General features: G+C 40.3%; 1 long non-coding RNA gene across 1 annotated transcript in view; it reads right to left on the reverse strand.

Annotated features, from left to right (window-relative positions):
• LOC125916604 (uncharacterized) overlaps positions 1–10,726 on the reverse strand; it is a 139,625-nt gene extending 128,899 nt beyond the window's left edge. Inside the window, exon 1 of the long non-coding RNA XR_007455978.1 lies at positions 10,341–10,726. This is a non-coding gene — a long non-coding RNA (uncharacterized LOC125916604). The remainder of the gene's footprint in view (positions 1–10,340) is intronic.
• Positions 10,727–11,546: the final 820 nt, after the last annotated feature.

Below are 11,546 nucleotides of genomic sequence, written 5' to 3' on the forward strand. Positions count from 1 at the left end.
CCCCCACCCTTTGTTACAAACAAGACAATAGGCCCCAAATGGAATCACTATGCCAAGCCCCGGGTCACAAAACTGACACTTCACTTAGTTCCACTTTGGGATCTCTCAGAAGTAGACTTAAACCGGTCCATCAGTCACCGGATCAGCACTCCTCATCGGGTGACCTACCTGCTGGACGCCCCGCCCACCCGCTATTCCCTAAAGGAAAAGAACTCTGCAGTAACCAGCCCACTTTTCTGCCTAGAAAACTTCCTTGCTCGCACTCCAGGCTGCCTGTAGGCTCCTTCGCTGTTCCCACTCCTTGGAGCGTCTTTCTATCCACTGAACTGAATGCTGCCGGATTCGAATCCATTTTTGTGCAGATAAGCTCTTAAACTCTTTAATGGGCCTCAGTTTACCTTTCAACCGTTCTGGTGTCAGAGAAGGAGTCAAAGGAGACCCTGCCATCCCCCAGGGGCCAGAGCGACGGGCGAGATCCTACCTGCGGTCTCCCTTGGAGCTCCCTGCTCGGGGCCTCTGGAGGTGGGGGCTCGTTCCTCTCACATCCCGGGTCCTGGCTCCACGGACTTGGTGTTCGGAGCTTTCAGACTATCGGAGCACCTCTTTTTCCAGACCGCGGCTGGAACGGGAACGGTCCAGGGGGCCATCTGGGTCAGACTTAAAAAGCTCACAGGGTCTGGGGCACCTGGGTGGCTCAATAGGTTAAGCGTCTGACTTGGGTTCAGGTCTGATCTCATGGTTGGTGGGTTCCAGCCCCACAACGGGCTCTGTACTGACAGATCAAAGCCTGGAGCCCGCTTTGGATTCTGTGTCCCCCTCTCTGCTCCTCCCCCAACGGCACTCTGTCTTTCTCTCAAAAAATAAATAGTGAAAAAAAAAAAAAAGAAAGAAAGAAAAGCGAACAGGGTCTGACATAAGCAGGGATGGAGCCAGTGTAAGGTCTCAGGTAAATAAAATTTTGCTTTAAGGCTGATCAAGCAGGTTAAACATATCAAAGATAAACCTGAATTATGGTGGCCTCAGTGCAGAACTTTTAACGTAGGAATTTTATCTATTTACAGGATGCCCTAGAGCAAAGGGGTCTCCTGGGAGCATTAACCATAAAGAAAAGAGGGAAAATTATTTTTCCTCCTCTACAATTTCTGGGAACCAGAATAAGACCCTTGGGTCACCCCATTCATTCCAGAGCCTGCAGAGGGGATCCTGGGAAAACTGACAGAAGCCGGGGTCAAAGTTCATAAAAAACAGAAAACCAATGGGGGCGCCTGGGTAAAAGAGTTAAGGGTCTGACTCTTGACTTCAGCTCAGGTCATGATCTCACAGTTCGTGGGTTCGAGCCCCACGTTGGGCTCTGCACGGATAGTGCAGAGCCTACTTGGGATGCTCTCTTCCTCTCTCTCTGCCCCCACCCCCTCTCAAAACTAAATAAACTTAACAAGCAACAAACAGGAAACCAACAAATCACTGAAGTAGTAATTGGTAAATGCTTATTGTGCCCCCTCCAAAAAGATAGTTTGTAAACCAAAAACACTCAAACCAAAACATGGGATGAGGCTCACAGGTAGCTTGTTATAAAGAAGCTTATACAACCGGTAATTGGTTAAAATATTGTAATTTTCTTAAAAGAAAAGGAACTAGTCACTGGTTAGCTCATAACAGTTGTGGAGAACTATTTAAATTCTGGTTATGATTTTTAGATGCATGAAATAAGAAGTGACCCAGGTCAAGTTAGCCTCCCTTGTCTTCAAACTAAGCTAAATTAATCTTTGTTCATATGCTGGTTCATATGCTGGTTATGAACCAGCTGTTCATAAACTGGTTTTGTCTGCTCAGGGAATTTTCAAGTCTGGCTTCCATTTGTGTTTGACTTTAACAACTGCAAAGGGTGAGGATTCTTCCCAAAGTTAGCTTTCCCAGATCTCTGCCTGTGGTGCCTGTTGCAAGAAAAAGGTAAAATTTCACATTGTCCTTTTCTTTGCAAATTCAGACTCTGGTGGATTTGATTTTGGTAGACGCCTTGGTTGTTCAGGCTTTTTCTGGGACAGCTATTGCTTTCTGGTCTTGTTTTGTGTCCTGGGAACATAGCTTGGTAGCAATCAGGTTGGGGGCCCCAGCGAGCGGCCAGACAGGAATGTGGATTATTTTCCCTTTGAGCTGGGGTTCTGCTGTTCTTCTGAGGGTTGGCAGCTCTCAGGGGAAACTAAGTCTGTCTGTCTTGGTTTTCCTTGGTTCTGGATCTTGGGAGGGTAGTAAGTATCTTTTGCACCCTCTTTGGGCATGTCTCTTGCATTCAAGGAATTATTCAATACTGCCAGGAGTATTTACTGTTTGTCCCAGCTGAAATCTGACAAGATACTTGAAATGATTCTTTTTTAGAAAAGCTCTTGGGGGGGCGCCTGGATAGCTCAGTCAGTTAAGCATCCGACTTCGGCTCAGGTCACGATCTCTCAGTCCATGAGTTTGAGCCCCATGTCGGGCTCTGGGCTGATGGCTCAGAGCCTGGGGCCTGCTTCCGATTCTGTGTCTCCCTCTCTCTGCCCCTCCCCCATTCATGCTCTGTCTCTCTCTGTCTCAAAAATAAATAAAACGTGAAAAAAAAAATTAAAAAAAAAATAGCTCTTAGGTCAGAAGCTGGCCCAGTTGGAAGCTGATATTCAGAGCCTGATAGGAACTTGTTTTTCTTGAGGCCTTCACTCCTCAGCTAAAATGAAACTATGTTCCCAGAGGGTAAGAAAAACATTCTGAAGCCTCTATGGAAGGGTTTACTAAAACTTTCCAAAAATACATAGGTCTAAATCTAGAACACAGGAATCTTTGGAAATTTCCATCTTCGTTGAAGATCTCCTCCCTGATAGAAAGGAGCAAGCTGAAGATAATAGTTGGATGACTTAGTGTCCGTATCACTCAGGTTACAACCCAATTCTTCAAGAAATTAAAAACCGTACTTGTCTTTTTTTTTTTTTTTTTAATTTTTTTTTTAACATTTATTCATTTTTGAGACAGAGAGAGACAGAGCATGAACGGGGGAGAGGCAGAGAGAGAGGGAGACACAGAATCTGAAACAGGCTCCAGGCTCTGAGCTGTCAGCACAGAGCCCGACGCGGGGCTCGAACTCACGGACCGTGAGCTCATGACCTGAGCTGAAGTCGGCCGCTTAACCAACTGAGCCACCCAGGTGCCCCAAAACCGTACTTGTCTTTAAAAGCTAGTCTTTGTAAGATCAGAAGTGTGGCTCTAGAAAGAATTCAAAGCCAGCCTATCCTTTTTACCAATCCCCAAACATCCTTTATTCATCTCAAAAGGCCTACAGATATTGCAAAAGATCTCGATTTAGGAAACAGAAACCCTTTATGGTGGAACTTGCATTCTTTCTACAGAGAAAAGATTTAAGTATTCTACGCAGTCTTCTTCAGGAACCAAAGGGATTCTTATTAGAAGGAAAGAAAGTTGGGGCACCTGGGTGGCTCAGTCGGTTAAGCGTCCGACTTCAACTCAGGTCATGATCTCGCGGTCTGTGAGTTCGAGCCCCGCGTTGGGCTCTATGCTGACAGCTCGGAGCCTGGAGCCTGCTTCGGATTCTGTGTCTCCCTCTCTCTCTGCACCTCCCCCGCTCACATTCTGCCTCTCTCTCTCAAAAATAAACAAACATTAAAAAAATATATATATTTAGAAGGAAAGAAAGACTATTTTAAAAACTAGACTTATGAAAAATATTAAAAGTCTCTTCCAGAAATATTAGTAAAAAGTTTTAGCCATCTGAACCGCTAACCTTAACTTACTATCTGCCCTAAATACAACATGGAGTGAGTTTTGCATTATTGTACCCGTCCTGTGGCTAAAATTTTCAAGTGAAAGCTAGAAGATCTCTGTTTGCATCTCTCTGTATGCATGTGTATGTCGATTATAAATGTGTGATTTTTTCTACCTCCAGATGGCATTGACAAAATTAATTTGTAAAGAGCTCTATTTAATTAGCTTAAAGACAATCAGTGTTTGCATAACTCAAGGATACTCTCAGAAATACAGAAACTACTCAAATGTTTTACAAGTTCACATGATCTAGGCTAATCTTAGGCAAATAAAAGCTAGTTTAAGTTTGTTGGTTTAATTAAAGCAAGCATGTCTTTAGAGTTATCAGCATTAAACATAGGTTTACTAGAAGTCAAATAAGCTCATGTTATTTCTGTTACAGAATCTGTCAGTGAGAATAACTTAATAGTTAGCTGAAAAAAAAATTCTGTTTAATGTCTCATGAAAGCTTCATAACTGACATAAACATAATTATTAGGAACAAGTTAATTAAATAGATGGAAGTAAGGTAAAAGTTTATAGAGGAACATTTCAATAATAATTATGCTTTATAGCATGTCTACTTAAAAATACTTTCCAAAACTTTTTGATAACTTGAAACCTAAGTTATACTGAGATAGGTGAAATGATGGATATTCTCTGAATACACAGATCATTTCCAAGTAAGATAAAATACTAAAGCATGCATCACTGAACATAGGTTTATCCTATTTTGGCTTTACAAAGAAACTAAAGACATTTGGGTCTATTAGTTTGGTCCACATGTTCGTGCCACAATGAAAAATTTACACTGAGGGGCGCCTGGGTGGCTCAGTAGGTTAAGCATCCGACTTCGCTCAGGTCATGATCTCACGGTCTGTGAATTCGAGCCCCGCGTCGGGCTCTGTGCTGACAGCTCAGAGCCTGGAGCCTGCTTCAGATTCTGTGTCTCCCTCTCTGTCTGACCCTCCCCCGTTCATGCTCTGTCTCTCTCTGTCTCAAAAATAAATAAACATTAAAAAAAATTAAAAAAAAAAAAGAAAAATTTACACTGAGAAAGAATATACTTCTGGAAATTATGAAATGTACTTGAAAATTTGCCAATCCACAGATGTGATAGCTCACAAGTGCTTCCTTCTTAATTTTCACTAGGAATTAAGTACTCTAAGGGTTAAGAATTCCAATTAATATATGTGATTAAAGCTACGTTGAAATAAAAATGAAAGGAAATAGCTTGTGGAAAGTAGGTAAGGAAAGTAAAATGATCAACTGTTCAAGAATGAGAAAGAAAAAAAAACTTAGACAAAATACGAATGATTTAAAAAGTCATGGAAAATTTATGGAAAAAATCTTGGAAAAGGCATTTTATGTATGATCAAGCTAATCAAGCTAGCTAAGTTTGGAATATATTTATTTAAGGTTTTAGAAGAATGAGATTTAATACAAAAGTATACTGTTGCATTTTAGAATTTGGTTTACTCTCTATTTTCTTGGACTGTCAGTCTGCTCTTGAGTAGACATTGTGAAAGTTTCTTTTTGTTTGTTTGTTTTGTAGTTGTTGTTTTATCTTTTGGGTAGTGAACCCAGAAAGCAAAGATTCTGTGGCTTACCAAATAATTTACTGTGCTTCCTGTTGTCCTTAGTGGGTCTTTAATTACTTAAGAAAACCCAGTCTTCTCAATATTAAGAGAGCTAATTTTTGTTCACAATCATGTAACCTTCTGTACTTGCCTTTTTTCTTTACTTTTTTTAATGTTTTTTTATTTATTTTTGAGACACAGAGAGAAAGAGCATGAGCAGGGGAGGGGCAGAGAGAGAGAGGGAGACACAGAATCCAAAGCATGCTCCAGGCTTCGAGCTGTCAGCACAGAGCCTGACGCGGGGCTCAAGCCCACAGACTGTGAGATCATGACCTGACCTGAAGGCAGACACTTAACCGACTGAGCCACCCAGGTGCCCCTTGTGTATCTGCCTTTAAAATCTTCCTGTCACTTGGGTCACATAATTTAATCAAATGTTCAAACTTTTTGGTCTTTTCCCAAAACAAATCCTAAATGGAGTCACTTTAACCTCTAACTTTGAAATTTCTCAGAAGGTCCCCAGACAGTTTCAAAGGATTTGTCTCTCACCTTGTAAAACAGAGATGTTAACCAACTGGGTAAATATCCTAAAACCTTAAGCCATTCAGTAAATGCCATCTCCTCTGTGTAACAAGTATTGTTCTGGAAACCAGTGTTTATTTGACTGTATTTTTTGCTCTTTCCAGGGTCACCTGAGAGCCGTGTTTCTCACATTCCTTTGATTCCAAAGTTGTGAATTCAGTCTATGTTCTGGCAGTGAGATTCTCTCCCATGAGACTTTGAAAATGCAAGGATGACAGACACCATACTGTTCTTCCTTTAGATCTGGTAAGCAAAGGCTTGCTGTGGCAGATACGAGGTTTTGCACCCCTCACGATCTTATACTGATACATTCACTCCAGTGACCATTAGCAGTGGTTTCCAATAGTTTCCTTATCAGGGGAACACCGGTATCTTCCTAACTCTCTGGACCAGAACTGTAGTGATAAGTCTGAAAACAAGCTTTAGGCTCTGATGCCTTCTGCAGCCTTTCCAACATTTCTTAACACAAAATTCCCTATATAAGTCACTTTGTGCTGCAAATATCTAAAGCAGTGTATACGTTACTGAATGATATACTCTTGAACTCATGACTCAGTTAATAGGCAAAAGGACCTCCATGTTTTAGCCCCCAAACTGCATTTCTATTTGCAAAAGTTAAACTCTCCAAATAAGTTATTTGAGTCAAGATCTTGCCAGATTTTGATACAATCTAAAAGGGAAGACAACTACAGAAGCCTATTTTATTGAAGATCAGAATTTGCATATTACACTGGAACATACTGACTACTGTAGCATATTGACTAATAGCAAATACTATCATGAATATTATTTACAAGACTTTAACATGTAAAATTCAATCATGTCTCGTAAAATGGTGTTAATTATTTCTGTGCGGTGAATTTGTTTAAATTCTGCAGGTGATCATCAGACCTTGGGGAATCAGGAAAGACTATGAGTTCTGACATATAATTTTATGATACAAACACGATCACAAGAAAGCGACATTAATCACCTTGTGCTGATCATTAATTGTGGACTGTAAAAATAACTTATTTGGGGATATTATCAAATTTAGTCTCATTCAACCAGCTAAAACCATTCAGTCAAGCAGGAAATGGGTCCCAATTTCTAATGATCCATTTAGAAATACACAAATGCACAAATCCTGGTTTCTGGCACAGCAGGGCTGGGGAACAGAAATTGAATCAGGCTCTGGTTCTGAGAACAGGAAAAGAACAACACTGTAAAATGACTGAGGCCAGATCATATGCCAGGACGGCTATGAATCACATTCTGTTTGTGGACAAGATACTCTGAATTTGATGAAGCTCTCTACCACGTTCTCCCTCTCAACCAAATAGTCTAATCAGTGTGGGCACCAAGAAGCAGCCAAATCATAGTGCAAGAGGAATCACCACCATTGCCATCCTAAGTTAGGCCAAGGAGACAGCGGGGATTACCACCATGAGAAGTAGGGTGGGAAGCTAGGGAGCTGGTGCCACTAGCTAATGTTTTAAAAAATTTTTTTAAATAATGAAAGGGCCTCTCACAACAGACTTACTGAATCAGAATCTGTCTTTTTACAAGATCCCAGGTGATTCCTCTGCAAATTAAATTTTGAGTAGCATGGATCTATGATTCATTGGCAATCACTAGTTGTACTCTCAGAAGAACAAGGCAAAGAGAATCCTACTCTTGGCTTTGTAATGGAGCAATGTATTTCTAGTCACAAAAGAGAATACTCTGAAAAATACAAATATATGCCAAAGGTGTAGGAAGCAATCCAAAATTTTTGAATAAAATCAACCCTGGACTGAGGATCCTGATCGGTGGAAAAGTCATGTCAAGATGATCAGTCCCCAATCTTATGGTTAAATAGCCTTGAAATGTCTCCTGTGAGGGAGGAACAGCATTATTATGCTCTGAGCCAATTCAGATACAGTTTAATTAAATAATATGCAAGGTCATGGAGCATGACTGGCAGAGTGATTTAGAACAGAATTAACTACTCCTTTTACTGTGGCCATCCCTGGGTGTCATCTAACACTCTGGCATATACATTCTAAGGAAGGTTCTGGCATTGCAGATTTATCCCTGCAGCCAGGGGAATTGAATTCTCTCCCTCTGAAGCCATAGAAACCCGTCCCATCTTTCTATTTTTAATCCTTTGCTGATTCTAGAGGCTTCCTACCAAGGAATTCGATGCCAAACAGTTGTTCGCCTTGCAGCTGCCAAACAGACCAGCATTTGCAGCCTCAGGTTGTGTCCCATGTTGGCGCTCTCCCAAATGTCATTCCCTACAAGACTCTTCTTTCAACGGATGCATTAGGGTCTTTCAATGACAACACGAAATTAAATGGAAAATGACATTCATGAGAAAAGATGCTCCTTTCCAATAACTGAGACTCTCCACCCATCTGTCATTGCTTCCTTCTCTCCCTGACTCATGGTTTTGCACAAATCCCAAGCAGCTTGATACAAATGTGATCATTAGAGGATTTTCATACATCAATGCAAATTATTATGCACTGGCAACACTTAGGACATTCTGCTCAGACGAGCTGATGTCCTCCCAAAGAAGAGTGTATATGTCAAGAGTGCAAAACCCAGACACCTTCCTTTGAAGCATCCCACCACTAAAATGATCACAAAACGTTTCTAATAAAACTCTCAAAAAGCATGGTCCTGTAATTAATTTTGATGCCTTGCCAAATATAAAATTAATTTAAAACTTTATTACGTATAGAAAAAAATGTTATCACTCCCTAAGAAGGAAGAGAGAGAGAAAGAGAAAGAGACAGAGAGATAAGGATAGGTGATGAATAGATGACATAGAAAGAGACAGAGAGATAGATAGATTTGGATAAATAGATGTAATAAATGTTGAGCTCCTAACAGAGGGCCATGAAGCGTCAATGGCTCTAGTTACAATTCAAGTTCCAGAAGGAGAAGCAGTTCTTTTGAGGAAATTAAAATTTGTTTCGAGAATAAATATTTGAGCCCCACAAAAAATAAGTTTATATACAATGCTAAAATATGCAGAAGTTGAGAGATAAGGATCAGCGGAGACATAAACTGAGAAGACACAGTTAAGAGATTAACGAGGCATGTTTGCTTTGCAGTGAGGAGAAGAGAGCTGAATATTTAAAGCAAGCCACACAAAAGAAACCAAGGTGCTGGAGCGGAAAATAACACCAGTGGTTTTAGTCATTCTTTAATTTAGTCAGTAATCAATCACCGATCCCTTCTCCTGGAAAAAAAGGACCAAAGACAGATCCAGGTCACTCCATCCCTACTCTGTAACCACTTCCGTTATTTCTGCTGGGAGAAATAAACTCATGCACTGATGAATGAAGAGAACATACAATTCCACCGGCTACACTTTCAGGCGATTTTAAGGAGGAAGACATAGATAAAATGTTGGCAAGTTGGTTTAAAGCTACACCCAACAAACACTTTAAAAGTTAGGGTGATTATTCATTTTGTCATTAATTTTTTTCTTTTACCAAGTTATTATATACCCTAAATTTACATTAAATTTCTTAATTGCCACAGCGGACTCAAAAATACATCATTAAAAATAGGGTCTGTGAAACTCAATATTAAAAAATATATATTTTAACTTAAATGAACAGAAGCAAATACTATAACAAAGTAATATAACAGAGGATGATACGGAAAAAGTAGTGTGGTAGGCTGAATAATGGCCTATCCTTAAAATGCCTATGCCCCAATCCCTAGAAACTGTGAGTATGTTACCTTACATGATAAAGGGATTTTGCAGATGTGATTAAATTAAGGCCCTTAATGCAGGGAGATTATCCAAGATATTCTAGATATTATCTGATTGGGTTTAGTGTGATTACAGGGCACCTTAAAAGATGGAAGAAGAAGGGTCAGAATCAAAGAAGGTAATGAGATGATAGAATCAGAGGTCAGAGAGACAGAGAGAGAGAGAGAGAGAGACCAAAAGACACCAGGCCGCTGGCTTTGCATATGGAAGGGAACAGGAGCCATGAACACAGGCAGCTTCCATAAGTCAAAAAGGCAAGGAGACAAACTGTCCCCTAGAGCCTCCAAAGGGAATGCAGCCCTGTCAACACTTTGGATTTTAGGACATCTGACCTCCAGAATGGTAAGAGAGAAAATGTGTGTGGTTTCAGACAGTACAAAAAAACTAATAAAAAATAACTAATTCAAGTCCAGTAAAACCTTGGGTCGCAAGCATAATTTGTTCCAGAAACAAGCTTGTAATCCAAAGTACTTGTATATCAAAACAAATTTCCCCATAAGAAATAATGGAAACTGAGATGATTCGTTCTGCAACCCCAAAATATTCCATATAAAAGTGATTACAGTACTGTAATATAATACAAAATAAAGCAAGTACAAAATATAAATAAAATAAACAAATTAACCTGCACTTACCTTTGAAAACCTTCGTGGTTGGTGTGAGGGAGACGACAGAGAGGAGGGTTATTGTGTAGGACGACTTTCACTGTCACTAACAGAAGTTGACTACAGTACAGTATTAATAAACTCTTGTCATATACTCTATTTAATATAACTGGCAATAAGGCAACAGAGGAAAAGGTCTGTATCTGCAGACAGCTTGACCTAGAATGAAGCAAAGCATTCCTAAGCTCAGCCTTCTATGAAAAGCAAAGGACTGTCCCTAGGTGCTTTGAAGTGACAAAAAATAAGTTAGCACCAGTTGTGGGCACTTTCCAACATTCTGAAAAATCAGTGAATTCTGCCAAATACCAAGGCCTGAGACTGAGCATCCAAGCATGGGAGACAATCACCCACAGTCTCGCAGTGAGAGAGAGAAAGAGAGAGCGAGAGAAGAATCAATGGCTCAGTTGTGATTGTATGACGTTTGGCATCACATACTACTCATATTTCAAGACATTGCCCTTTGGCCAAGTTAATATTTATTAGAAATGTTTGCTCATCTTGCGGAACACTCACATAACAGGTTACTCACAGTCCAAGGTTTCGCTGTATCTAAAAAGTTATTCAACATCATTCATTGACATTAAAATAAAAATCAAATCACAACAAGAAAACAGTATACACACGCTGGACTCACTTGAAAATGGCATAACCACTAAAACCAGAAACTATAAAGTATTGGGGAGGCTATGGAGTAACAGGAACACCAGTATTGCTGGTGGGAATACAAGTTGGTGTGACCACTGTGGTACATTGTTGCCCTAACGGCTCCCATTCACTCTCAGCATGGTCATGTGACTTGCTTGGTCAACGGAACATCAGCAAATGTAAAATAAACAGAGGCTTAATAAATGCTGGGATGTTGGGCACCTTGGGAATGAGGCTGTCTATCTTGTGAGGAAGACCAGTTTAGTATCTTGAAGGAAGGGGAACAACATGGAGACAGAGAGACAGACTCCCACTCAGTTAGTATAGCTAAGCCCCTCCCTATCAACCTTCTAGGCATACATGCAAAATAGGCAGAAGAATACAGCACTTGCCCAGAGAATTGTGAGAAATGATACACTGTTATTATTTTAAGCATCCCAGCCTGAAAGTCTAGCTTGTGCTTCAGATCCCATAAAGCTGAGGCAAAAGAAACATCAATAACACCTGGAAGCTGAAATGTAGAGAAGCATT

This window comes from Panthera uncia (genome assembly GCF_023721935.1).
Source record: "Panthera uncia isolate 11264 chromosome E2 unlocalized genomic scaffold, Puncia_PCG_1.0 HiC_scaffold_20, whole genome shotgun sequence".
Classification (NCBI taxonomy): Eukaryota; Metazoa; Chordata; class Mammalia; order Carnivora; family Felidae; genus Panthera; species Panthera uncia.